Source organism: Grus americana, chromosome 3 (genome assembly GCF_028858705.1).
Source record: "Grus americana isolate bGruAme1 chromosome 3, bGruAme1.mat, whole genome shotgun sequence".
Taxonomy (NCBI): Eukaryota; Metazoa; Chordata; class Aves; order Gruiformes; family Gruidae; genus Grus; species Grus americana.
In genome coordinates, this window is record NC_072854.1 from 1,820,961 (window position 1) to 1,847,452 (window position 26,492).

Here is a 26,492-nt window from a genome sequence, read left to right on the forward strand (position 1 = left end):
ATAGAATCCCAGACTGGTTTGGGTTGGAAGGGATCTCAAAGACTATCTAGTTCCAACGCCCTGTCATGGGCAGGGACACCCTCCACTAGAATTTTTTCCTTATGGCTTAGATCTTCTCACTCCTCTTTCCAGCTGCAATTGCTCCTGATGTTTTTTTTCCCCTTGCCAGCCGGCTCTAAGACGGGCCCGCCGCTGGCCAAGGCCAAGCCAATCAGCGCCTCTGTGATAACATATTTAAGAAGAAGAAAAATACTTAGAGAGAGAGAGCTTTTGCAGCCAGAGAGAGGAGTGAGAAGATGTAAGAAACTCTGCAGACACCAAGGTCAGTGCAGATGGAGGGGGAGGAGGAGCTCCAGACATTTCGATGGCGTGGGCTCCCCTCTTCACGGGTCCACCGGTCCGGCCTGGAACTTGCTCCAGCGTGGGCTTCCCACGGGCCGCAGCCTCCTTCAGGTGCCTCCACCTGCTCCGGAGTGGGGTCCTCCACGGGCTGCAGGTGGAATCGCTACACCCCCTCATCCTTCCTCCATGGGCTGCAGGGGGACAGCCTGCTTCACCATGGCCTTCACCACGGGCTGCAGGGGGATCTCTGCTCCGGCGCCTGGAGCACCTCCTGCCCCTCCATCTGCACTGACCTTGGTGTCTGCAGAGTTTCTTACATCTTCTCACTCCTCTCTCCGGCTGCAAAAGCGCTCTCTCTCTAAGTATTTTTCTTCTTCTTAAATATGTTATCACAGAGGTGCTGATTGGCTTGGCCTTGGCCAGCGGCGGGCCCGTCTTAGAGCCGGCTGGCATTGGCTCTGTCAGACACAGGGGGAGCTTCTAGCAGCTTCTCACAGAAGCCACCCCTGTAGCCCCCCCGCTACCAAAACCTTGCCACTCAAACCCAACACACCCCTTCTTAACTCTGTTACCCCAGAGGTGCTACCACCGTCACTGTTGGCCTTGGCCAGTGATGGGTCCATCTTGGTGCCATCTGGCATTGGCTCTGTTGGACATGGGGGAAGCTTCTGGCAGCTCCTTGCAGCAGCCACCCCTGTAGCCCCCCCGCTACCAAAACCTTGCCACGCAAACCCAAACCAGAAGTGCAGCGATCTCCTTAGGCTGGGTGTTAGCGGGGGGATCTCACATCCCAAACACGTTATAATTGTATATAACGATGAGTTAGACACAATAATATATAAACATATAAACTTATGTATATAACTCATTACATAAAAATATATAAACTCATGTACGTAACTCATTATATATAAATATATACACTCATGTTCATAACTCATATATAAATACATACTCATGTATCAATAATATATAAATACATAAACTCATGTATATAATTCATTGATATATACAATTATAAAGTGAAATATGTAATATATACAATGTCTGCACAGAATGGCCCCATAAACTTACACCTCTTATTTAAAAATAATTTTAGAAAAGGGGGAAAAAAGGAAGGGAAAAAAGCAATCAAGCCCTTGAGGCCACCCCTCTCATTTTGGGGCAGAAATAGCAGAAAGAGGTCCCCAGCTGAGAAGATGGGGACAGCCATGCTCCCCTTCACAGCAGGGTTCCCACTCCCGTCCACCCGCATTTACAAGTTTCTATTTTTGGTGTACCCCCACACACACCTTTTATCCACATTCTTTCACCCTTCCTCTATCCCTCCAATCCCCTCAAATTATTTTTTTTAATGACCCATTTCCTTCACCCGCTTTCTCAAGTTAGAACCTTCATTTCAATGCATTTCCTTTATTTTACTTTCAATTTTACTTTGTTCTCCCTCCCTATTTCTCATCTTTTCCGCTATGGTTTCCATTACCTTCTGAAAGCCTTCTGACATAGAATTATTTTATTTTTGGGAGCGCAGAGGAGCTCTCGCTGAACTTGACCCAGGTTGACTGAACATCCAGCCGCACGGAGCGGCTGTTGCCAGTTCGGGGGGTTGTGGCGAGATAATTGTTGTAGGTCACTTCCAACTGAAAATATTCTATTCTCTTCTAACCAGAAGCACTTTATTTCTGGGGTCTGCTTAGGATTTGGGGGAATAAAGGGGAAAATGGGTGTGTTTTCTAAAGGATGGTGGGTTTGGCTTCCATTCTCACATGTTTGTGGTAGGGCTTGTTGCTTTTAAAGATATGAATCACCTACAATGACTCCGGCTATATTCCTCTCTGCAAACTTAATACGCTGGAATACCAAATAGAGCACGTAGGGTTCATTTAGGTTTAGTATTAATGTTTGACCACAGAACGGTGGCCAAGGCTTTGGAAGGACCATGGTCTTGCCCACCATTGACCAACCGTACGCTTGGAGTTGGCCAACGGAAACATCTGGCACATCCGAAGGATGCGCATCGGCGTGAAGGGCAAAAACCGTGGGCTAAGCAGGCCAATGCCACCTTCTGGTCCTGACTTTGGTGACAAATGTTTACATCCCACTAAGTATTTCTTGGTTTTATTATTACTGGAGTCTATTATTATTTAACAATATACATTCCTCCACTCTTCCAAACCAGATGTTTGCAGCACGAGGCCAGTACAGGAGAGTTTGTTGGTGGGAAATCAGCCCAGAGAGGCTGACGCTGCAAAGTCAAAAATTTCCTTATAAATTGTCAAGTACATTTACTAATTATTTTTTTTTAAAGACACCAGTGGATTTCAGCACTTAACCTGACAGGACAACAGAAGACTTCTTTTTGAAGCACATCTAAACCCAATGAGATTCAGAGCTCACACATGAACATGGATGGATGGATGAAGATGGAAGAAAGCAGATGCTAAATTCCAGTACGGTCCTGCGCCATTTGTCAGGGAGAAATACAGCGGTAGAGCCTACAGCTGAATTTAACTTAACCCGGATCTTGTCCCAATTAGTAACTGTTACTTCCGAGCTTTGGTAAGTATCTAAGCACATCTAAGAGGAACCAGAAAGGCATTCCTACCTTGGAGCTACTAGGGGTCCTGCTACATAACAAATTAAAAAATTACAGAAATAAAAGATAATTATTAATTTTCATGGTGATACCTTAGTATCTGTCAAAATACTTTAAAATACATTTTGAGCGTTTGTTCTTATACAGAAATTAAACCCCTCACTGATTCATTGTTAGCAAGTTCTCAGAGGTTTCAAACAACAAATAGTTGTCTTCTAAAATCCTAGTTTTTCTCTAAATACTTTGCAAGGTTCCCATTCTTATCTGTTTGGGGGTTGGGGTTTGGTTGGGTTTTTTTTAAGTATATATCATAGATTAAAATCCCAACAATGCAAGTCAGGTCTGGTTTCTTTTTCCAAAGCCAGACTATCCAAAGAAATAGCCTTAACTAGTTACTGACATTGCCTGATAAAGTCCACCATCCACACAATAATTTTTACATTAACCACCAATGGATACATAAATGTAATTTAGATAAATTAGCAGCACAGCAAAAATTAAAACTATTGATATCGGTTAAGGAGGAACACCCTACACCAAACCTATTTGGAGGAAAGCGTGCAGAGGTCTGTGCAAAGATGTAATTATTGGATAAACTTTAACTCCTCAATCACAGCTGAAGAGTTGTACGAACCTCTCATCTCCCTCCCTCTCTCCTTAATCCAAGCGTGTTGTCAACGCGGCTAAAGCGAGAGAAATCTGCACAGCGTAATTACACCTTGGGACCGCTAACATGACATTCTCTAATCAGTACTCCCCCGAGCATCTGCTGATCTAATAATTGGCACTAGAAAATACGGCGTGCTTATCTCCATGACCATTAACTCATTGACTCAGCACACTGGCAGGGAGAAGGAAAGGAAAAGTGCGGCAAGCAAAGGAGAGTCGATCAAACTTTTCGGGTATTTGTCACTGGGCGATGGTCTCTCAGCTACGTTGGTCATTTAGACACTGGCGGCTGAGTGGTAAAGCATCAGAGTGTCTGTCATTGTAAGGTGTCCTGTACAATGGAAAAAAAAAAAAAGAAGGAAAAGAAAAAAAAAGAAGGAAAAGAAAAAAAAAGAAGGAAAAGAAAAAAAAAGAAAAAAGGAGGGGAAGGAAGAAAATCTCTATCTGATGGGAATTTCAGGAAGGCCTATTTTTCCACCACTCACTCAAAATGACATTTTCGTTTAATTTGATGGTGGAGAACACACTCTAACACACTCTAAGACACCGGTCTGGGTAACCTTTACAATACGAAGCCTCCTTTGGTCTTGCCCATTTATTTCATAGAATCCCAGAACAGTTTGGGTAGGAAGGGACCTCCTAGCCCATCCAGTCCCACCCCCCTAGTGCCATGGGCAGGGACACCCTCCACTAGCCCAGGTTGCCCAAAGCCCCATCCAACCTGGCCTTGAACACTGCCAGGGAGCCAGGGGCAGCCCCAGCTTCTCTGGGCACCCTGTGCCAGGGCCTCAGCACCCTCACAGGGAAGGATTTCTGCCTCACATCCCATCTCCATCTCCCCTCCTGCAGCTTCAGGCCATGCCCCTTGGCCTGTCACTCCCTGCCCTTGGCACCAGCCCCTCTCCAGCTTTCCTGGAGCCCCTGCAGGGACTGGAAGGGGCTCTAAGGTCTCCCCGCAGCCTTCTCTTCTCCAGGCTGAACCAGCCCAACTCTCTCAGCCTGAGGTCTCCAGAGCAGAGGTGCTCCAGCCCTCGCCTCATCTCCGTGGCCTCCTCTGGACTCACTCCAACAGGGAGCCAGGGACAGAGCTACAGTTTAGGATCATGATCATTTCTAATTCCCATTCTCTGGATTTTACCTCGGCACTGGGATTATACTACTGAATACTTTTTGGAAAACTCTCTATCATGACTTGGACACTGTGTTCAAGCGCTGGACTGTGGCTCTCTTGGACACTACAAGGACACCCTCCTGCCTGGGACATTTCTGGACCCACGCGGAGACTCACTCTTGCCAGACCATCGCTGAATGAATGTTGGATGAAGCAGAGCCTCATCCAACACGCACAGGCAGAAGGCACCACTCCCATGAACTAAGCCAGCCCAACACCTTTAACTTCTGAATAATTAGCTAGTGGGTGTTAAGGCTAAAAGGCTGCCTTAATTGAGTTGAAGAGGGGTGGGCTAAATCCTGAAGAAATTTCAGATTTGGTAGAGAGCAAAGCCTTGTGAAATCCCAGGACAAGTTCCCTATTCCTCAAAGCAGAGCAAAGCTGAGACGCTGTAGAAGCACCTTGCTGCCTTCAAAACACAAATAGGAAGACTGCCCATGCTACCTCTTAAAAAAGCACACCAAGTAAAATGATTAGAGTAAAAATTGCGTACTCTGACACGGCAAAAATATATTTTCACTAAACCTCCACGTGCCGAGAGCCTGCTCTACCACACACCAGGAAGAAGATGGCTCAAAGACGATGGCCAGAGGAGAGCTGCATGTACCCCATTTACAACTCACACTATAAAATAAAACAGCATTTTATAGAAGCAGCTGTTTAAAATAACCTTTTTTTTTTTGCCTCAGGCCTTGGAATATGCAAAAAATTCCCCTTCCATGCTGTCAACTAAATATGGTCTGTAACTTTGAGGAAGGTCTTGCTGCAAAGAAAAACCAGGCGACATCTCATCCCAGCAGCATCCCCCACACACCAGGTCCCTCTGCCTCCGGTGAGTGGTGGGAGGAGGTGACAACCACCATCAGGTACCACCATCAAAATCCAACATAGCAGTTTCCAGAGTTAAACGTCAAAGCCCCAACCAAAGCCCACGGGGGTTTCACCAGCCACTTCTCCAGACGCCGATTCTCAGCACTTCTGGAAATCCCCGCACGTCTTCCATGGAGGAAAATTTGCTCCTACTCAGCCGCAGCAACTGATAAAAAGTGCATTTGATAAGGAAAGGTCACTTATTCAGAAAAAATACACAAAGAGCATTTGTTAACGGAAATTGCCATAGATTGCTGGGTGGAAACAAAGTTGGGTTCAACTGAGTATGGCAGTTTCCCTCTACTGCCATAAACCAAACTCTTTAGGGCATTATCAGGTTTCTTCTATACTCCAACAGACCACAGCTCTTCCCGAGAGGTTCAGCAGCACCTTGGCAATAGAAAAAATTAAGCAGAACTGCACTCACATTCTGTGCCAAATGCTCCCGCTCAGCAGGAAGGGAAAGATACAGCGAATTTACTGAAGTTCCTTTACTAAACACCAAAAATCCCCTGGCATTCCCCCGGCCATAGGAAATATCCCAGATCGCATTTTAAGGGACAGAAAAGGCTCAGCATCGCAGGTACACCAGCCGTATGTCCGATGTTACGGGGAGAGAAACCACTCGTGCTAGGCAAGAGTGGTAAGAGGATTTCATGCAATGGGAGTATGGCGGGCAAGAGATTTATGGTTTTGGAGAGTTTTATAATTTCATTTTAATAAAGCAAGCTTGCTTAATTTCTAAATTGAATACATATGCTCTCCCAGTCCCAAAATTGTGGTTTGTGAGGGGCTCTGTGCAGGAATCTTGTGTTTAGCACAACTTCAGCATCTGCTTGGCTGCTCCCTGACAGCAGAGACCCAGGAAACCCACCCTCAGAGTGGGGCTTGCTGCAGAACCAGAGCAAAAGAACACAAAACCCAGGACATTTCAAATTAATTGATTTTGAAGCCTGTTTTTGAAAGGCTGGAAAAGCAGGCGGCTTTCCTGGGAGGCTGTTCCAGGTCTGCATCAGATGGATCCTGCAGGTCGGGGGTTTTAGTGATGGGCAATCGCCTGACAAGGACCAAGTGCTTCTGTTTCAAGGGTCCACTCTGTTGCTTTGCAGAGCACAACCCTCTTAAGCAGATATCATGGAGTAATTCTTAAATGAAGAGAATCAGCCAAGTCACTTCTAACCTGCTAAATTCACCTTCTCATCTCCCTGGATGTACCTCCAAGAATGAGTTTAGTGCCACCATTTTCATGGACTTGGTGACCATATCGAAGTATTTTAGGAGCATTCGACTGCACAATGCATCTATCTGGTAGGTATTACTTTCAAAAAGAGTATAAAAAAATAATTAAAAAGGAGACTAGCTGGCCAACAGCTGCCAATAAACACAGGGAAGAACCTGAATTATACTTTCCTAATTGTGTTTTAAAAGCCGAATATAGTCTTCAGGTTAATGGCAGATAACCCAGCAATCCTCAAGCCATGCCCTTCCTTCTCCTACAGTAAAAAAACACCAGAGCAAATAAGAAATTACTGCAGACTGGTGGGTTTTTATTGTTTAAGGGGCTTCATTCCTTCCCCAGATATTCCCCGAGCAAAGACAACTCCTCCTTCCCAAGCTGTTCAATACAGAAATCTCAAACTCAAGAATGTTGGTGACACCTCTCTGCAGATAAATCTTCTTAACAACCCAACCTTTGTAGATTCCAGAAGGGAACTGGAAGATAAATCCTTCTCCTGACAAACCCAGAGGTTGCTCTGCCTGTGCCAGGGGCTGCAGGGAGGACTTGGCTTCCCAGAACCTGGAATAGGTGCTAAAACACGATCTCAAAGGGAACATCTCAAAAGAAGTTGATGGGGCTGGTTTAAAGTGTTCTGCAGACAAAAAAAATACCATGGTAGTACAAAACTCCAAGCAAGCCATCTTCTGGCTCATGCCCATTCACCACAAAACAAGAGGACAACTTAAAATTGGGACAGAGAGACCGGAGAGGGGAATATGGGAGAGAAAATGAAAGCTGATCATGGTGGAAAGCTGCCTATCTCGCATACAAAGACATTGGCCTAGGAGAGTATCAATAAAGCAGAAATCCCATACTCTGATTCAAACAAATCTCTGCTATTTCGATAATGAAAAAGAATATGGACTTTCAGAGCAGAAAACACAGGAAGAGAATTTAGGCTCCTTGCCCAAGATCAAGTACTGTCAGTGGTAAAGCAAATTTCTGACCCTACGTTACCGCAATCTCCTCTCTAGATAACATCTGACTCCCCGTACGATTGTACACAGCAATATCCTGCTTTTAAATGCCGGTCTGCTAGAACAAGAATCACCAACGTACTCTGAAGCATCATATAAACGTTCAAAGAATGAAAATGAATCCCAGCAGGAAGGAAAAATTTATCAGTTTAATGTAGTATTAATTATTGTTTCTTGTGACCAAGAAGGAACTTCAGCAAGAGGCAGGACTGCTCTCGTTCGGCAGGGACGTTACGGAAGCTCTATCAGATACTGCCCTGAGGAGGAGCAGGCTGGGGTTACATGCCCAATTGAGTAATTTCCAAGTACCACCTGCATCTCCTGAGCCTGAGACAGAAAGACGCTAAGCTTCCCAACCTCCAAAGGGCTGCACAGGAATCTGTTCATGCTCTGTACCTTCGGAAACAAATTGAAAGCATCCTTACATAGTCACCCATATGAGAAGCCAAGACTCCAGTCTTAATACCACCCTTAGAATCATAGAATCCCAGACTGGTTTGGGTAGGAAGGGACCTCCGAGCCCATCCAGTGTCACCCCTGCCATGGGCAGGGACACCCTCCACTAGCCCAGCTTGCCCAAAGCCCCATCCAACCTGGCCTTCAACACTGCCAGGGAGCCAGGGGCAGCCCCAGCTTCTCTGGGCAACCTGTGCCAGGGCCTCAGCACCCTCACAGGGAAGGATTTCTGCCTCACATCCCATCTCCATCTCCCCTCCTGCAGCTTCAGGCCATGCCCCTTGGCCTGTCACTCCCTGCCCTTGGCACCAGCCCCTCTCCAGCTTTCCTGGAGCCCCTGCAGGGACTGCAAGGGGCTCTAAGGTCTCCCCGCAGCCTTCTCTTCTCCAGGCTGAACCAGCCCAACTCTCTCAGCCTGAGGTCTCCAGAGCAGAGGTGCTCCAGCCCTCCGATCACTTTTGTGGCCCTAAAACGTGGCCCCTTCTACCCCCGCAAGGAGAAAAGCTTTTACCACCATTTGTAACATGCTTTGGAGCTCCACGGTGAAGTGTAAGCTCAAGGCATGAACATCTCAGGTTATTAATGCACTGTTTATATAAAGACCTACCACTATTGACACTATTTTACTACTCTACACAGAAATGCATGTACGTAGAGCAAATATTACATCAGCGAGCGCAGCACATGCAAGGATGGGCTCCTGCTTTCGCCAGGCTCTCCGGTGCCGTCATTCCAGTGGCATTGGCTGGAGGTTACTCGGGTGCATTCACCAAGTTTTACTTTAGTTCTGTGCAGCATAATTTGCTGAGCTGATGAGACAAGGGATCCCAAAGATGGAAACCAACAGCCTCACATGACTTCTTAATACAGACACTTCCTCAGATATGTGCTTTGTAAACACAACAACAACAAAGAGATTGCTCAACGCAACAATTGCTTTAATTTTCAAGGCATGTCCAAACTTTTTGCGTTACTGAACTTGCAAGCGCAGCTACAGGAAACGTGTTCTATAAGGTTATAGGAGGAGATGCCATTCGCGTCCCAGCACTGCTGGGGGATGCCAGGCGCGGAGCACCCCTGGGACCCGGCAGGATGCTCTGCTCGTCCAGGCTGCCCGGGCTAACATTGCCATTTGCTTCGCATTGAAGTGCCGCACCCCCAACTGTGCTTACGGTACAGCAGGCAGGCTTGGAAGGGACACTGTTGATTTGAAATCTAATTAAAAACCTGAATTTTAAGTAGCCTCAGTGATAGAGGCAAACAGCCCCCCCTACTTCATGATCAGGTTTTTCCAAATACTGTTCTCTTCATGCAAATTAGAAACGGCTTGCATTTTCTTGACTGTTTATCCCCTTCTTGATCCATCCAATGCACCGCATTTCCATCCGGATATATTTGCCATATATATTTGCATTTGAGAAACGTAAGGATTTTATAGGTCTTCAGAGTTTTGTTTGTTTTCCTTAGAGACCTGCCCCTAGAGTCAGCTCCAAACCCTGACCCAAAACCTGGTATACATCTAAACACCGCTTTCCTTTTTGGAAAGACAAGCTTACACCGTTTTCCAGCTGCATCCCACTCCCTGGGGAGGGAAAGCAGCTCAGCAAGGGTGCTGGGCAGGAAAACTGATCTGCTTCTTCGTTATACAATTTCTACTTATAGAATCCCCGACCGGTTTGGGGGGGAAGGGACCTCACAGCCCATCTTGTTCCAACCCCCTGCCATGGGCAGGGACACCCTCCACTAGCCCAGCTTGCCCAAAGCCCCATCCAACCTGGCCTACTTACGCTCTCCTTTAGGCTTTCTCCCTGAAGCACGCTGCAAAGAGCTCAGGAGCAGGAGCTCTGCAACAAAAGCCACAGGAAGCTTGCGAACATTCAGAAGCGCTCGCTGGGAAATATTCCCCCCAAAATACATTAATTTGCAGAGAAAAATAAGACGGGACTTTGTTTCGTACTACCTTTCCTCTGCATCACCTCCAAGTTACGTGGAAACACCATGAGCCGCTCGGTTTCACGTGCATACGAACGCCTGACATGATAAAAACACTGCGGGCTGAAGTACAGAGAGTCCTCCCCGTTAAGCTATAGCTAAAGCTAAGCTTAGCTAAAGCTAAACCAACACCCGGTGCCAGGCAGCAGACCGGACCCCCATCCTCTGCGAGCACAAGCGCTGCAGGCACGGATGCAACCTGCCTCCCTGGCTGCTAATCCTTCGGTTTGCAAAAACAATAGGCATTAATGAAACAAACGGCAGAGTAAGAGGCAAGGCAGTAAAAAAAAAATAGATGGAGAGATTTGTAATTAAGCCCTAAGAATGAAGAAATGGGACAGGGCAGCACCACAAACTGTACCCTTGCTTCAAGAAACCACGGGAAAATTACGCACCGGGTGCATCTCCTGGCCTAAATACAGTGGGCGTGTTGAAAAAAAATATCAGAGTGGTGATCAAGTAGATTTAAATGGGGAAAAAGGGCAAGCGCATACCACCGAAATGGGTCTCAAGGTGCCTCCATCAAGGCAAAGGGAACGTCTCTTGAAAAGAGCCGGAGCAGGAGCGCGGGTAGGCAAATGCACGGAGGAAAGGGGAAAACCAGGAGGGGGTCAGGGGAGTCCAGCTCCCTCGTGGAGGGAACGTGAGGCTAAACTAATTAAAATGCACAGCCCTTGGAGAGTTTTGGAAGGAAAGTATGCAGAAATAAGTCCAAAATGATGCCATTAAATCACAGATATTAATAGAGGAATAGACCACTAGTATCGGGTCTGTTAAAATGGGGGGCAAGAGATGCTCAAGCCGTTTCATGAAGCATTGCAGAGAAGCAACCGCATTAAAATCATTTAGCGATGCTACTTGGCACTCCTTAAAACTGTTTCTACAATACAAAAATAGGCAAGTGCCTGAGAAAATACAGCGAAATGGCTGGGCTGCTCCACATAACGTTTACGGAAAGTAGGACATCCTTTGAAAGACGCAGGATCCCACCGAGGTGACAAAGGGCTGCGAGCTATAAGTAACCCAGTGTCACTTGTGTTGAATTCTCCCCCAAAATTCTTCCCTGCAAAAATGCTCCAGAGAAATAACTTCTTGCTTTGTCCAATGAATCGGGAATCATCGCTAATGAATTCAATGGTTCATAAAAGTGCAAGAAATGCAAGCAGAAGACCCAATCTTTTAAAGAAAACATCAGCTGGGAAATAAAGAGGGGTTTGAAAAACCTACTTGGATATAAATCCCTGGAATTTGGTAGAAGATAAAGTATCTTCCAGCACAAACTGGAAAAATTGAAGGCCAGTTTACATAACAAAACTTGTGCACAAAACAAACACATCCTCTGTGCAACTGTAAAGTCAGCATTGCAAAAAAACATTTCTGCAACAACGTGCTGAAGCTGCCAGCAACATTTTGTTTGAAAAGGGAAGATGAAATCTCAATGAAAAAAAAAACCACCCAAAAAAACCCCCACAAAAAACCCCTCCTGGTATTTATTAAACTATTAGGAAAGAGGGAAAAAATTGCTAACTCACAATGATCTGTAAATGGGCACGGGGCTAAATTTCAGGTCCGTAAAACAGACGTGCATGCAATTCCTGCAGCTGCACAAACAATACTGGCAAATAAGACGGCTCCAGCACTTCAGCGTGAAGTTCACACTGGTGCAAGGATACGGCTTATTTTATACCCATGCCATCCCGCTATGATATAAGTAACAGTTTTATTTTCCCCTCCATAATTAAAGCCTGTGAAAACAAAGGGATGAAAAGACTCAGCTGCGGCACGGCACTCGCTAGCTGCTGCAGCGCAGGGAGGGCTGGGGACGGGGACGCTGCCTTTAGAAGATGGCAGCGATGCGACACCTGGGTAATCACAGTTGAATCACATTAATTGTATTAATATTCTAAATCTTTGGCCTTGGGGGTTCTTTTCATAAGAAATCGAGGCTATTCCTCCCCTTGCTCTAGAGGATAGTGTTGAAGGAACCTGGGAAGGACACAACGAAGGGCGATGCCACCACGGGCGGTCAAGGTGGAAGGTGACACCCATCCTCTGATGGAGAGCCTGGCAATATGGACATGCACCTGAGAAAAGATCTCTTAGGAGCATCTAATGTGTTTTATGAAGTCACATACCTACTGCAAACAGGAGGGAAATACCAAACTAATATTTTTGAGAAACGCTGTACCACCAGAAACAAATATTAAAGAGCAGCCTGATAATTTTAATTGACGAGTCTCATCCTCCTATCCTCGTGCCAAGGCAATCAGTCCTTCACTAAATCACTCTTTAGAAACAACAAAGAATTAGGCTGTGATGGATACTTTTCATTCTTATTCTTCTCTTTAAAATCACAGCTTTGAAATGAGAACGTCTCGGAGGCGGACACTCCACCACACTGGAAAGTTCATTGCAACCACCTGTAACGCTCGTGAGCAAGACAAATGGCTTTCAGCAGGTCTCCTGTTGAGGAGGATGCCATTCTTACACATTAGAGCAGACATTTAGTTAGCTGTCATGAAATATTTATTAGTCTGCTGATGAGTTAATTAAAAATTTTAATAAGATTTCGGTACTTACTGGAATTATTTACCCCGTGTACAGTCACGGTGTTGACAATAGATGGGTAAGTGGTATACGGAGTGATTTTATTTTTTTTAATGACTTATCTATTTGTCTGCAAATGCTCTAATCATTGCTAACAGCTGTATAATTTATCTGTCCTTCCTTTTTAACGTGCAAAAGACTTGCTAGATTGCTTCTACCCTGTCATTCATCCATTATTACTCCATCATTTTCAAAGACCACTGCAGCATCCCAAACCCAGACCTATCGTACAGTAGATGACTGATGAAATACTTTGCTATCGCTCACGTTAATAATGGCAGGGTGGAAAAGGTCTGGAGTTTAACTGCAGACCCTCTCAGGAAACAACAAGCGAACAACATCTAATTGTAATGAAGTATTTTCATCTGCTGGAGAAATAAGGATGTGAGGGGATTACCATTGTGGTGTTCAGCAATGCCATTCTTCATGGTATATTCATAAATAATATGCTTACACAAAGTGGAAAGCTTCCTCCTCGTTTTTACATCAGTCAGGAGACTGCTGTGCAGCTGTATTTTCCATCTAAAGATAGACGGAGTCCAGAGAAATACAGAGCAAAGGGAGCTCCTTTGTGACATTATACTATTATATTTAAGAAAAAAACGCTGCAGCTGTATCTGTACATCATCACTCTGACATGTGCTTGGGTCTCTAATTACTTACTTTCATGAATTAAAGACACAGGAGAGAGGGATTAAAGATGAGACTGCAGAATGCGAGGAGACAACAAATGTAAGAAATTTGGAGGAGTGTCCCATCCAAGCGAGATGAGAGTCAGCGACATTCGGCAGCTCCGCTTCCCTCTCTTCTGCAGGGATCAAAGCAGGGAGAAATATTAATGCTCTGAAGTTACAAAGACGTATGAAAACCCTAATGAGCATTTTACACTGCAGATGCGTGAGCAGAGCTTCACTCGGCGCCGCGCGAGGCAGAAGCTGCGACACGACCAACTTTAAATGTCCTCAAATTTCTAAATAGCTTAAAATCGGCTGCCGGTGAGGAACGCGCAGTAAAGCCGTACGCTCGCTTACGGTGCAGTAAAGAGGAAGGGATTCAACTAGAAATTGATGTCATTAAACTCAGTGCTGACCACTTACGTGACCACTAGTAATATCTCACCCTGCTCCCTCAGGGGTTTCTCCAAGCCTTGACAATAGTCATTCATGGATCTGGACTGTATTTCCTATAAATTGTAGCAAATTCCTATTTTCGTTGTCCATCAATTGCCAGGAGCCGCACGTCTCCTTTACAAACGCTGTATTTAAATGCTAAACATTTTGTAGAATCACAGGGAAACAGAGGTTGGACGGAGTCTCTGGTCCAACCTGCTGCTCAAAGCAGGGTCAGCTCCGGGGTCTGTCCTTGTGCCGAAGATGTTTTTCCTTGTATCCACCTTGTTCCAGCTCCACCGAGCAGAATTCCCCGTTTAAAACCCTTGTGTAATAAACTGTCAGTAAGACCACTGGGTTTTGTTTAAATGTTTGTCAAGATCTGGGATGACCTTTCCTTGCACGAGAGCATCCATTTCCTTTGTGGTTCTTTCGTTTGTGTAATTATGGGGCTTGAACTGCCCATTCCGAGTTTTGCTGCATTTCTTTAGGAATGTTCGTTGAAGTTTTGGGGTTTTTTCATTCAACCTTCCAGTTCAAGTAGGTAGTTTCACTTATTTTCCATCTCTGAACTATTTACTATTATGGCTGCCATAAATTTAAGGCTGCTTAAAGCAGATTTTTATTCCAATATCTTAAGAAAAGATTTTCCCTTCATTTGCTACACATTCAGAGATACACGGAAACTGCTCGGCTGCATAAATCCAATGCTAAAAGGCGTACCATCCAACGGATATTCCGTTACTTTGTTATTAAAATTTGCTAATTAGTTTGCCTTTCCCTCATCACACTTGGGCTTAAGACAGTAGAGAATTTCCCTACAGATAAAATTGGTCCCTTCTTAACAACCCATTCACGCTTCTAAAAGGAATATGCTTTCTCCCAGGTGACATTTTGATATGAACTGTAACAAGCAACGGGGCAATTTTCCTTTGATTTTGAATTTCATTTTAACTTCGCCAAATATATTTTAATATACATTCCGCAGTTCATCTGTAGCTGGGATTCGTGACAGCTCCATTAAACAAATGTATGCCTTTCATTGTATAAAGAAACTCCGGGATAACAAGGTAGGGGAAGCAGGGGTGGGGAGGGAAAGCACATTAAAGCTAAGGTTTTATTAACCTCACGAGACTTCTCTCAAATCTGCAAGGGGAGTCTAAGGTCTTTATGAAAATAAGAGAAAAAAAGCACCTATGAGGAGTTTGCTATATATTCCCATCTATTTTTTTGCTACATAAGCCTATCGTCCTCTTTGCAACAGCTAGTGCTCTCCTAACCCGCAAGTCCAAGAGGAAAGTAAATTCAAGGAGGAGAGCAAGTGTTGTAAAAAACAGATTTTATGGGAAAACATCGCTTACCTTTTCACCCCAGAGGCAAGAGTTCCCTGAGTATTAGCTCCCCTAATGCTGAGCCTCTCTGCAGCCTCTCCATCCCCCTCCAGCGGGACATCAGATGACGCAGACAATTTATTTCTAGATGTTGAATTTTATCCTGAGTTGATAATTCTTACTAGCAACGTACTCTGAAGTTTTAAGCATCATTTGAGGTGCTTTGAGATGTCAGCACGTCAGGGAAGACGAGGACAGGACGCCACAGAGGAATGCTGATCAAGGAGGAGCGAAATTAAGATTTGCATTCCAAATCAGCAGGATTTCACGGGTGGTGTGCTCCTAAAACTCGCTCGTAATGAACATTATTTACCAGTATTTCTGGTTCTTGGAAAGTACTATTGTAGATGATGCCGCTGTCTCCAGCTCACGAGACTGACTCAATAAGTAAATAATAATTTAAACCACTATTCAGGGAAAACTGCCAGGAAATACTTTAAATTTCAGTCCTTTCCTGATAGCAACAGGCATGCGTGCCTGTGTTTTAACGTGTATACCTTCATCTCCAAACCACAGGAACTAACTATCGATAGTTTTCTTTCTGAGAAGAAAACTGAGCCACGTACTTAGTAAAACCTCCCCAGCACCGGTGGAAGGTATTCACCAACAACTCAGCACGGAAGTTAAAAAAAAAAAACACAACACCAGAAAAATTGTTCTCGCTTTTTGTCAGCCAAGCAGGTAGCTTTGGGGTTTTGTGTTTATCTGTTGAAAGTTTACCAGAAACAGATCTTACCACTCCGGAGTTATTGACAACTGGTTACACAACTCCCATCAGCTCTAAAAAAAGAAATGTTTTTAGTGATAACTGGAAGATAAAAAAGACTTCACTAACTAAAAGCACAAATAGTCCTTACTAAGGGTTTAACCCATCTAAAATTTTCCTCTTTCAAAGACAAGATCAAAAGTAGGGAAACAAACAAGCAGTTCTAAGCAGGTTTATTTGTTATTTTTAGAAGATAAAAGGACCTCCTTTTCAGATATCGTGCTGTGCCACATTTTCCCCAGAAGCTGCAGTGAAGAGCACGTCTGCTGAAGGCCGGGGGAGTGATGACTGCAACCATCCAGGAGCAGAACCTGCAGCTCACCGTCCCCAGCTCCACTCCTGTCCGGCTTCACCCCACCCAAGAGGCTTCAGATAGAAGACAAAACCTCATGAGAGGAGGAGGAAACCCCTCTGGAACCGACAGCTATCACCCCATGGACACAGCCAGGGTGGCAATGCCCATGAAGATGTGTCACTGCCCGGCAAATGTTTTTATTACTTCATGATAATTTTCTTCCTTAAATGCTTCCGTGCTGAGTAAACAGAACTGTGCTTCATACAAAGGGCTCAATGTCCAAATGGAGATCAGTCACAAGTGGTGTCCCTCAGGAGTCCGGACTGGGACTGTATGAGATCTTCATCAATGGCCTGGATGGTGGGATTGAGTGCACCCTCAGCAAGTTTGCAGATGACAGGCTGAGAGAGTTGGGCTGGTTCAGCCTGGAGAAGAGAAGGCTGCGGGGAGACCTTAGAGCCCCTTCCAGTCCCTGCAGGGGCTCCAGGAAAGCTGGAGAGGGGCTGGTGCCAAGGGCAGGGAGTGACAGGCCAAGGGGCATGGCCTGAAGCTGCAGGAGGGGAGATGGAGATGGGATGTGAGGCAGAAATCCTTCCCTGTGAGGGTGCTGAGGCCCTGGCACAGGGTGCCCAGAGAAGCTGGGGCTGCCCCTGGCTCCCTGGCAGTGTTGAAGGCCAGGTTGGATGGGGCTTTGGGCAACCTGGGCTAGTGGAGGGTGTCCCTGCCCGTGGCAGGGGTGGCACTGGATGGGCTGGGAGGTCCCTTCCTACCCAAACCAGTCTGGGATCCTGTCACTCTAGTCCTGCCAACTTCTGGATCATCTTCAATGAACAAAAAATAAAGGCAGAGTTTCTCATACTTCTCTGGCTTACAAAGGCAGCGACCACAGCCGTGTCTTGCAGGGAGAATGAGCAGTTGCTGGTGTCTCACCTCCAGAGAGCTGACAGCCAACGGGAAGCCCGACACCAAAGAGGCGCCCTTGAGAAGGTCAGAGCAGTAGCTAACACAAACTGACAAAGAGGTACCAAAATAGCTAAAACAATGGAAGAAAGCAAATAGGTACCGATTTATAACCTTATATCCACAAAAAGGGCTTGTACAGCAAATACTACATTAAGCAAAGAACAGCAAATCGTTAAGTCCCAAAAACCACCGGACTCACTTGAGTGTGGTTTTCAATTAAACGATACATCATCTTTGTGGCCCAGGAAGTAGAAATTCCTCGAGGGCAGCAGAGAACCCAGCAGACTAAAAAGCCATTAACCTATCCAGCATCATTTACTGTCCTGTTGGATGTTGATTACAATCCTGCTCAGCCAAGACACAAACACATTTCCACCTCGTCTCCTCAGCACAGCAAGAGCCACCTACATGGTGGGGCTGGAGACAACGATGAATTAACCTTCCATTGTTCAACAAACCACCGCAGACATGGAGAAAGGGGTTACAACCTGCGTTAATGCCGTACGCTAAAGAGGATGATAAATTGATCACTGCAGAAATGGCTACGCCTATTAAGATGTTCCCATTCCCAGAATGGGAATCACATCCGTCACAGCTGAAGAGTTCACGTGAGCATTTCTCACTTGTTTCAGCACCAGAAGCTTGGGATGAAGAGCCGCCGGAGAGGGCTCAGCCCAGCCTGGAGGATTCAGCAGCATTGCACATGAGGAGTGCTCACAAGAACCATGCTGTTGGATGAACTCATGGAAGCCACTACCTGTGCCATGTAGGTAGCCACTGACAGTGGAGGGACAGTGACATCTTGGACGTTGGCAGGGTTTCTGCAGCTAGTGTCTGGTCACAGGTTCACAGAATCCCAGACTGGTCAGGGTTGGAAGGGACCTCTGGAGATCATCTTGTCCAACCCCCTGCTAGAGCAGGATCACCCAGAGCAGGTTGCACAGGATCACGTCCAGGTGGGTTTTGAATCTCTCCAGAGAAGGAGACTCCACAACCTCTCTGGGCAGCCTGTCCCAGGGCTCGGTCACCCTCACAGTGAAGAAGTTTCTCCTCATGTTCAGATGGAACTTCCCGTGTTCCAGTTTGTGCCCGTTGCCCCTTGTCCTGTCACTGGGCACCACTGAGAAGAGTCTGGCCCCTTCCTCTTGACCCCCATCCTTTAGCTATTGATAAGTGTGGATCAGATCCCCTCTCAGCCTTCTCTTCTCCAGGCTAACCAGCCCCAGCTCTCTCAGCCTTTCCTCACACCAGAGATGCTCCAGGCCCCTCCTCATCCTCGCAGCCCTCCGCTGGACTCACCCCAGTAGTTTCCAGTCTGTCTGGAACTGGGGAGCCCAGCACTGGACACAGAACTCCAAAAGTCATGGTCAAAGAATTAGGCTGGATTTGCCTAGAAGTGTGAAAGCCTAAGACAAAGGTGCATTTGCTTAAAATTTCTAGGAGTAGTAAGGCAAATGGATGAAGTGGTTTGTTCCAAAAGATAAGCAAAATGGCAATGTGGATATTAAAACAAAAGAGCCAAAATAGATCTAATCAAACCTCCCAGGCAAGCAAAGTTTAATGGAAGGTGACCAAATCCTTACGTGGACATTTAAATTTTTTGAAGGAGCTAAGCACAAAATGTTCTATTTAATGGAAGAGGTGTGTGTCTCAAATACTTTCTGTATAAACAAAGTACCCAACCTGACTGTCCAACTATAGGATTTGCGTGTGAAAACAAGAGCATCTAATGGTATTTTTAGAAAAACAGGAACAGAAAGGTTCTAAGATGTGAAACTACAACCAGCTCCCGTATCAAAACAGGTCTTCCTTAATTTCGTGCAGAACAGCTAAAGTCACTAGCAGACATCTGAAATCCCATCAACTCTTTTCTTCTCAACACATGCTTGAAACTTTTGTCTTTAGCATCACGCAGGTGCCTCTAACACACAAACATCTAACAGAAAGAGGTATTTCAACATTTCGCAAACAAGGACTGCGGCAGAATCAAATGACCAAATAAAAACAAAACAGGGGGCAGACTCAAGGTTCGAACACCTTCATCACAGTGAATGCTTTTAATATAAGTTTTTTTTGCTAGTGACACCTGACTATAACATTTTCATGACAAACATGAAAATAAATGTGTTGGGGGCCTCCACGTGCTTATTCTAACTTTTCTTCTAAAAAAAAAAACCCAAAAAACCCCAAAATACATCTTCAGCATTTGTATTTGGCAACCTACAGAGAGAAACACATCTCCTGTTATTGTGGCTGCAGAAATACAAGAAACTTGACTTGAAGATGCAATATTGCTGGTGGGTGTCCTCTGCAAAGCAGCAGAAGCTTCAGACCTGCAGTTGTCCTGTCCGTTCTCTACCAGGCAACCTAGAGAGCCTTTTCCAGTGGGCATGGCGGGGGTTTCCGGTTTGTTTGTGCTCTTTGCTTTTTAAAAGCAAGGCTTCGGGAGTGCCCCGATGGCTTTAATTCGTACATGGCGAGACAAGCCTGGGATTTCTTCGTCTTAACTCCCCAAAAGTGCTGCGTGCATCTTTGTCTTGATCAGCAGGACTCCATTTCAAACACATGGCTGAAACAACATCCCTCTCTAAAACTAACAAAAGAGGTAGAAGAACAGATGATTTAGAATTACGGTGACTGCCAAACCCGTCATCTGTGTCCTTCCTACCCCGCCAGCAGCCCCCGGGAAAAGGGAATGGCAAGGCAGAGGTTACGACTTCAAGGAAACTCACGTACAGTAAATACCTCTCACGAGATACCATTTATAAAGTGTTGCAACACTTGAAAATGCTGTTAACAGCAGGAAATCTATTCAAAGTGGAAGGAATATGATCATTAAGGAATAAAGAGGGAGTTTCGGCTCAGCAAAGACCTAGGGCTAGGGTGGGGGAGGTAGCGTCTCTGCGATTGCATTTACATTTTTTCATCTCAAAGCCCCATCGCAGGATAAAGGGGATAGGAACTCAATCACAGCAATCGGATTTAACGCCAAGCCAAAAAGTCCATTTGCTAGAGGAAAGAATGAAACTTAATAAGGCAGGTGGGGGAAAAAAAATAAATAAGGAAAGGCTGGGAGGTGCCAGGTGGGATGAAGGCAGGGCTTCCCCCTCCGGCTCCCCCCATGCAACTGCAAGGGCTAGCCCGTCAGTCCCCTAAATTAGGGGAAATCCAGAGCAGCCAAGGAGGCACCTCACCCTTAAAATTAATCCAGAACTCACTCTTCCTCCTGCGATATCCAATTTCACAGGTAAGAATTTAACCCTTTACTTGCTGCATCCATCAAGCTACCTGAGGTTAAAAGATGTCTCAGGTAAAGCCTGGCCACTGCTGAGTGCGTGATTTGTACTGATAGCTTTGGAGAGGGGTGGGGAAAAGAAGAAAATAAAGAAGAAAAGCTGCATACAGCCCAGCCTGCGGCACATTCCAGCCCAAGACCCTCGGTCTGCAAGTTCTCAGCCTGAGTAGATATTAATCTGAAAGTTCCCAGCCTGGGCAGGTATTAATCGGCGCCTGGAAAGCAGGAGGTCAGCAGTGGGGAGAACCCACTGCCACCCTGCGAGATCACCTCTTCAAAAGCTGAATCTGGTCAGATACCGGAGAGAAAAATAAAGATACCTGGAGTCGCAGGAGCTAAGATTTTTTGTTTGTGCATGATACGGCTTACATGCTTCCAATCAAAAAGCAGCTGTTATGTCCAGAGGGGAAGGCGATTTTTTCACAGTGAAAAATCCTGAACCCAACCGCGCATTTATCGGGTAAAGCGCGGTTTAATAATTAACTCTGAGCAGCACTTCCAGCACTGGATTGGGGCTCTGCAATCTCTCACTGCTCATGGGCAGCCCCTGCCAGCTCCGCTCCACCCGGGCAACTCTGAGCTAACAGTCAGGACAGCACGCAGCAATACAGAAGTGGTATTATTTCCAAATTTTTACAACTGTGCCTAATTACTGCCATCATTTGTGCTACAAATGGAAGACACCAAGGTAGAGAGCAAAGACCCTTGCCCAAAAATGCAGGGAAACACTAGACAGCCAGACAGAGCAGGGCAAGGGGGGATGGCTCCCTGGCTACCGCCACCCCTGTGCCCCATCTTGGGCGCCCCGTTATCCACCCTCTGGCCACCAAACCGATGGGGGAGGACATCTAGAACAGGGGCATCGACATTTCCAAGCCACTGCAGTCCTTGCTGCAGCCTTCATCCCACCACTGTTTAGGGAAGGAGCCAACTCAAGGACAGAAACCAGGTGGCCAAAGCAGCCTACAGGGGACACACATCACCAGTATCTCACTGGGACCAGTATTTACACTGCACTGAAGAGGAACATAGGAGCAAGCCACGCTCAATCCAGAAGGAAATATCCCATTTTCCATTGCACTCCAGCCAAAACCAGCTCCGACGCAAACGTTTCTTGCAACACCAGCCACCTCAGACAGGGAACTGTGATACAAGCAATATAAAATGTCATCAGACCAAAGCAGCTGTACTGATAGATATAATTTTTGCCTTGCAGCTTGTCAGCTAGAAGCTGGTTTTCCAGGGGAATTAGCAGGGGTACAGGTCCTCTCCTGTGTACTCATGGTCCACAACAGTAAGCCCTTCCAATCTCGATGGAGAGAGGCTTCAAACCCCACAGCCATGCAGTAGCTGCAGCCAACCCAACATCCAACTGCTCTTTGTTTTACCATTTTGTTCATTTTAACTTTATTCTACCGTCTTTCCAAGTTACCACTCCATTACAACAATTTTCCTTTAAGATATTGCCGGCTGTGGGCAAACCACAGAAGTGTTCAAGTTGTTACATGCATCAGCTAGTAAGAGCTACCAGCCTGCCGAGTACACACTTCTTACTCGGGAAGTTGTAGTAGCCCTTGCCATAAAACATTTTGATTTCCCAAGTTTGTGACTTTTAAAATTCTCTGGTTATGGACTCAATTCACCTGACTGACACCACGAGCCAGCCTACAGCATAACGTTGACTTACCAAAACCACATATTATTCTTTAGCACAAATCCTTTGCATACCATTCTGCCACTGCAGCAATTAGCTATTCAATTTTGCAAAACATATTGAGAAAGCGCAGTTGATTCAGGCAATAATTTCATCTTTATGAGCTTTTAAAAGAACTCTCGTAGCTATGAACGCAATGCAGACTGACTGCACATCTCGTGTACGAAAAAAACAACCCAAAGGATGCCAAGGACAGAGAAAACCGGTGACTTTTGCTTTCAGCAGTCTCAACAATTAATTCCGCATGAAGAGGAGCTCCAGCAAAAACCACCTCCATGACAGGTTTAAACATTTTCTGCCAGAGGAAAGAAGAAACAGAGACCTGCAACCTTACCTCTATCTTCCCGAGGTGAAAGATGTTTCATGGGAAAAACTGGACTCTTCAGTTAATTAAACAGCAAAACAACAGAATCCTAGAGCCTCAGCAAACGCAGGCATTGACCTTCCATGGGCAGTCTTCACATGAACTCTTCTGATAAGGGACCAGGATCAATTACTGAGTCCTGCGGAGGAAAAGACAGTTTGTCTGCATTATCTTTCATTTCTCTTTCTGAATTATTCTTCACAATATGCAGTTTTCAGCATTTTAGGTAGAAAAACAGCAGAGTTGAGGCCAACTATTAATTCACAGCAGCATCATTAATACCTTGCTGATCTTCTCAATACTATCAATTGCAAGGTATCTTTTTTATTTCATTGGAAAAGAATTCATCAAGGTTCCTCAAGCTTTAAGCTACTTGGGGAAATAAAGTAAATGAAAGCTTAATACTCCAACCAATATGTGGGGTTTTTTTTAATTCTCCCCTCCCTCTTTGCCAATGCCACTCCTAAAAAATACAGATTACCCTCCAGAAAAACGCAGCGCTGATCTAGCAGCAAATCTGCCATAGCGAGACAGCATCTACGCAACACAGGAGATAAAAACTAGCACCAGAAAATTACAGTTGGTGTTTACAGCCGACAGGCTGCAGACCACCGCCGAACTCATAAAACTCAAAGATAATGAGATCCTTCCCTGCCTCACAAAGGCACGGATAGTAAATTGCTGTTGTTACTAAGCATTAAGCTAGAACCAGATCAAGGGGATTTCTCCAGTTCCTCCTTTTCCACAGACTTTCTGTATCACCTTCGATAAGCCAGGTAGCCTCTGAACCCGAGATGAGCATAACTATTTCTCTCCCGAAGCACATAGGTCATAAAAAGGTACTAAGACTGCAGAATGTCCATTTTCTTCAGCCATCCCCTCTCCTGTAAGTCATACCAGTCTGAGCCTTGTTCCTCTCAAGCCGAATGCTAGTATGTCGACTAATCTGTGGCTTGCAAATACCTTGCTTGGTTGAAAAATAGAAGTTCATAAAATTGGGCTCTTCATATTGTGATGCACTGCCTGAATTCTAATGAAAAAAATAAGTAATTTTAAAAACAGCCACCATGGAAACAGAGATGAGCTTCGTAACCTTTCTTCCAAGCCACTCAATGGGTTGCAGTTTCTACAGCCGAGCTTGCTGCCCACTCCATCAAATGTTTTGAGACAGAAATCCTAATGAATAATCCTTTTGAACTGTTATTTGTAGTAGCTATAGGACGCAATTCATCTTCAGACACCTAAGAGCTGGTTGGAAACCGGAGATGGTAATTCCAGGGTCCCTCCGCAGTCAATAAACAGGTCCACGAATCTCCTCTTGGAGATGCTGGACGGAGATGTCTGCAGGTCCTCAGCAGCCCAACCGGCCCCAAAAGCTGGCTGCTGCTTCGGCGGGTCAGGTTTGGCCCTCAAGGAACCACCAGGTTAGGAGTATACCTTAAATTACTTCCAGGATGGGTCTATTTTCCTTCTTTCTCTCTCACTAGGATTTTTGGGGTAAATTTATACCTCTAAATCCGAGCAGCTAAAGTTAGATGAGGAGAGTACCATCATTAGTTCAAAACTTGCTTGTCCCCATCACCGCTCCTGCTATTAGAAAAGAAATTACTTACACTGACACATCATTAGAATACTGTCTTAATAACGCACCCATCATCAGCAACACAAGACTCTTACAAGTCACTCGTTGCGATTTATACATGAAAAATCAAGTAGTCAAAAGGAAGGAGGAAAACTCAAACAGCAGTATAGTCTTCGAGACACTGGCAGAGAATAACTCCAGAAGCTTACGGATCTGCATCCAAAGAAAGAAGTGCGACTACAACACATCCCAACGGGAGACGGGATGCCTGCCTAGTCCACTTTTATACACACATGCACATAAAAGATGCACAAATTCCTGCATCGCTCTGGCTTCCAGTCTGAAAGTTGCATTTTACCAGTAGGAAACACTCTGTGAATTTCTAAATAATATCTATGTCCCAGCTGCTTTCACTGCCCCTACAGTAAAGAGATCAAATGATGCAAAGGAGGGAATGTTAAAAACAGAAGAATAAAAATAATAATGGAAATTCAAGAATATGTTTTCAGATTCCTGGGGTGAGGTGTATGTCTGGGGGGCGGGGATTAACCTCCCCAGACTGAAAAAGGGAATATGTTCCTGTTCTAAAAAAATAAAATAACTCTTTTCAACCTGGCTTTCATGAAAAGGAAAGCCACAATCAGAAAAAAAAAATCTAAAACAAAGAGATGAAAAAGTAAACTGTTAGCATATTAAAATACATCAGAAATGAGTGATATGAAAGAGAAGCAAAACGCAGTGAGAGGAACCACAATACTCACAAGTTTGAGCGTATCAGGTTGTAAAAATTACCTAGGAATAGCAAATTCCGGCAGTGGCCGAGGACCGTTACTGCACAGAAACGGAGCAACCACCAGCAATATCATAGGAACGGCAGAAGAATGCAACAAATATTTCTGTTCATTAATTAAGAAAGAAACCAGATGGTATAGTCATGCCACAGGAAACATTTTCTATTCCAAACTGCAATGCAGGCAGATGTGAAACAACAGCTAACAGAGCTGGTTGTTTTTAAGTCAGGAGATCTTCAACTGCATCCCAGGGGCTTTAAAAGAGCTGGACAAGAAAAACTCTGGACCATTTATCGTAGCTTCCTGCAAGCGTTAACTAGGGAGGTTTGAGAGCCTTGGAGGACACGCCGTTGTGTCGCTATTTTAAACGCGTGAGCAGGATGACAGGGCTAATAACAAGCTATCCGTCCAGCTTATGTCCCAGGAAGACAAGGGAAATGCTGGTATAAAACCTAATTAGGCATTATAGGAAGTAAATAACGGCCACCTATCGACACATAGGGCTTAAATCAATTGTATATGTTTTTATTAAGACGACAAGATTGGCTGCAAACTGTAACAGCTTTGAGGCAACATACTTAGAGTTGAGTAAATCATTTAACTTTGTAAAGTATGATTTCTCAAGTAACTGGAATTACATTACATAACGTGGAATATATTAAACAGATTAATAATTGGCCAAGCGACAAGTCATAATATGTAACTAGATCATTAACCACGTGCTCATACTGAAATCCCAGCAGGAGCAGTTCTGCACTTCACATTACTCATCCTCCAGCAAGCCATGAGCAAAAGCCACTGCAACTCAGACTCACACTGACTCTGGAAGCTGCAGATAGCAAAGGACACGAGATCCGGATCTTCTACCAACTGTGTGACTACAACCAAAGACCTTGCACATCACCAAACACAAACTCGGAGCGGAGAGCCTTCCCAAACCAGGCGAGATGTAACAGAGGGACGCAGCAGCAGCAGCTTGCTCAGTGCAAGAACAAGGGGGCAAGAAATGAAAGTAGCAGGTGGCAAGTCCAAAACCAAACAAGAGTCTGGTTTCTTCACACACGACCCAGCTAAGCGGTTTAGCTTCTTGCCGCAGGATGTTGTGCACGCTAAACATCTGCGCGAGCTCAAGGGAAGACTGGCTGTGTCACAGAGCAGACACCCATGATGGTTACTAATAAGGGCATCATCTCTGGCTGGGAAAGTCCTGGAGATGTTGAATGACCAGAGCGGGGAGAGTTGGGAAAGTGTCATACAGGGTCT

General features: G+C 45.2%; 1 protein-coding gene across 8 annotated transcripts in view; it reads right to left on the reverse strand.

The window, feature by feature from the left end:
* Positions 1 to 26,492, reverse strand: part of NCOA1 (nuclear receptor coactivator 1) — a 185,237-nt gene that overhangs the window by 107,802 nt on the left and 50,943 nt on the right. For 7 of the 8 annotated variants that reach the window (XM_054821103.1, XM_054821099.1, XM_054821094.1 and 4 more), the window contains exon 2: positions 22,827 to 22,995. The exons of the other annotated variant lie outside the window; for it this stretch is intronic. The gene's annotated coding sequence lies outside the window, so the exon portion shown is untranslated. The remainder of the gene's footprint in view (positions 1 to 22,826; positions 22,996 to 26,492) is intronic. 8 annotated transcript variants of the gene reach the window in all.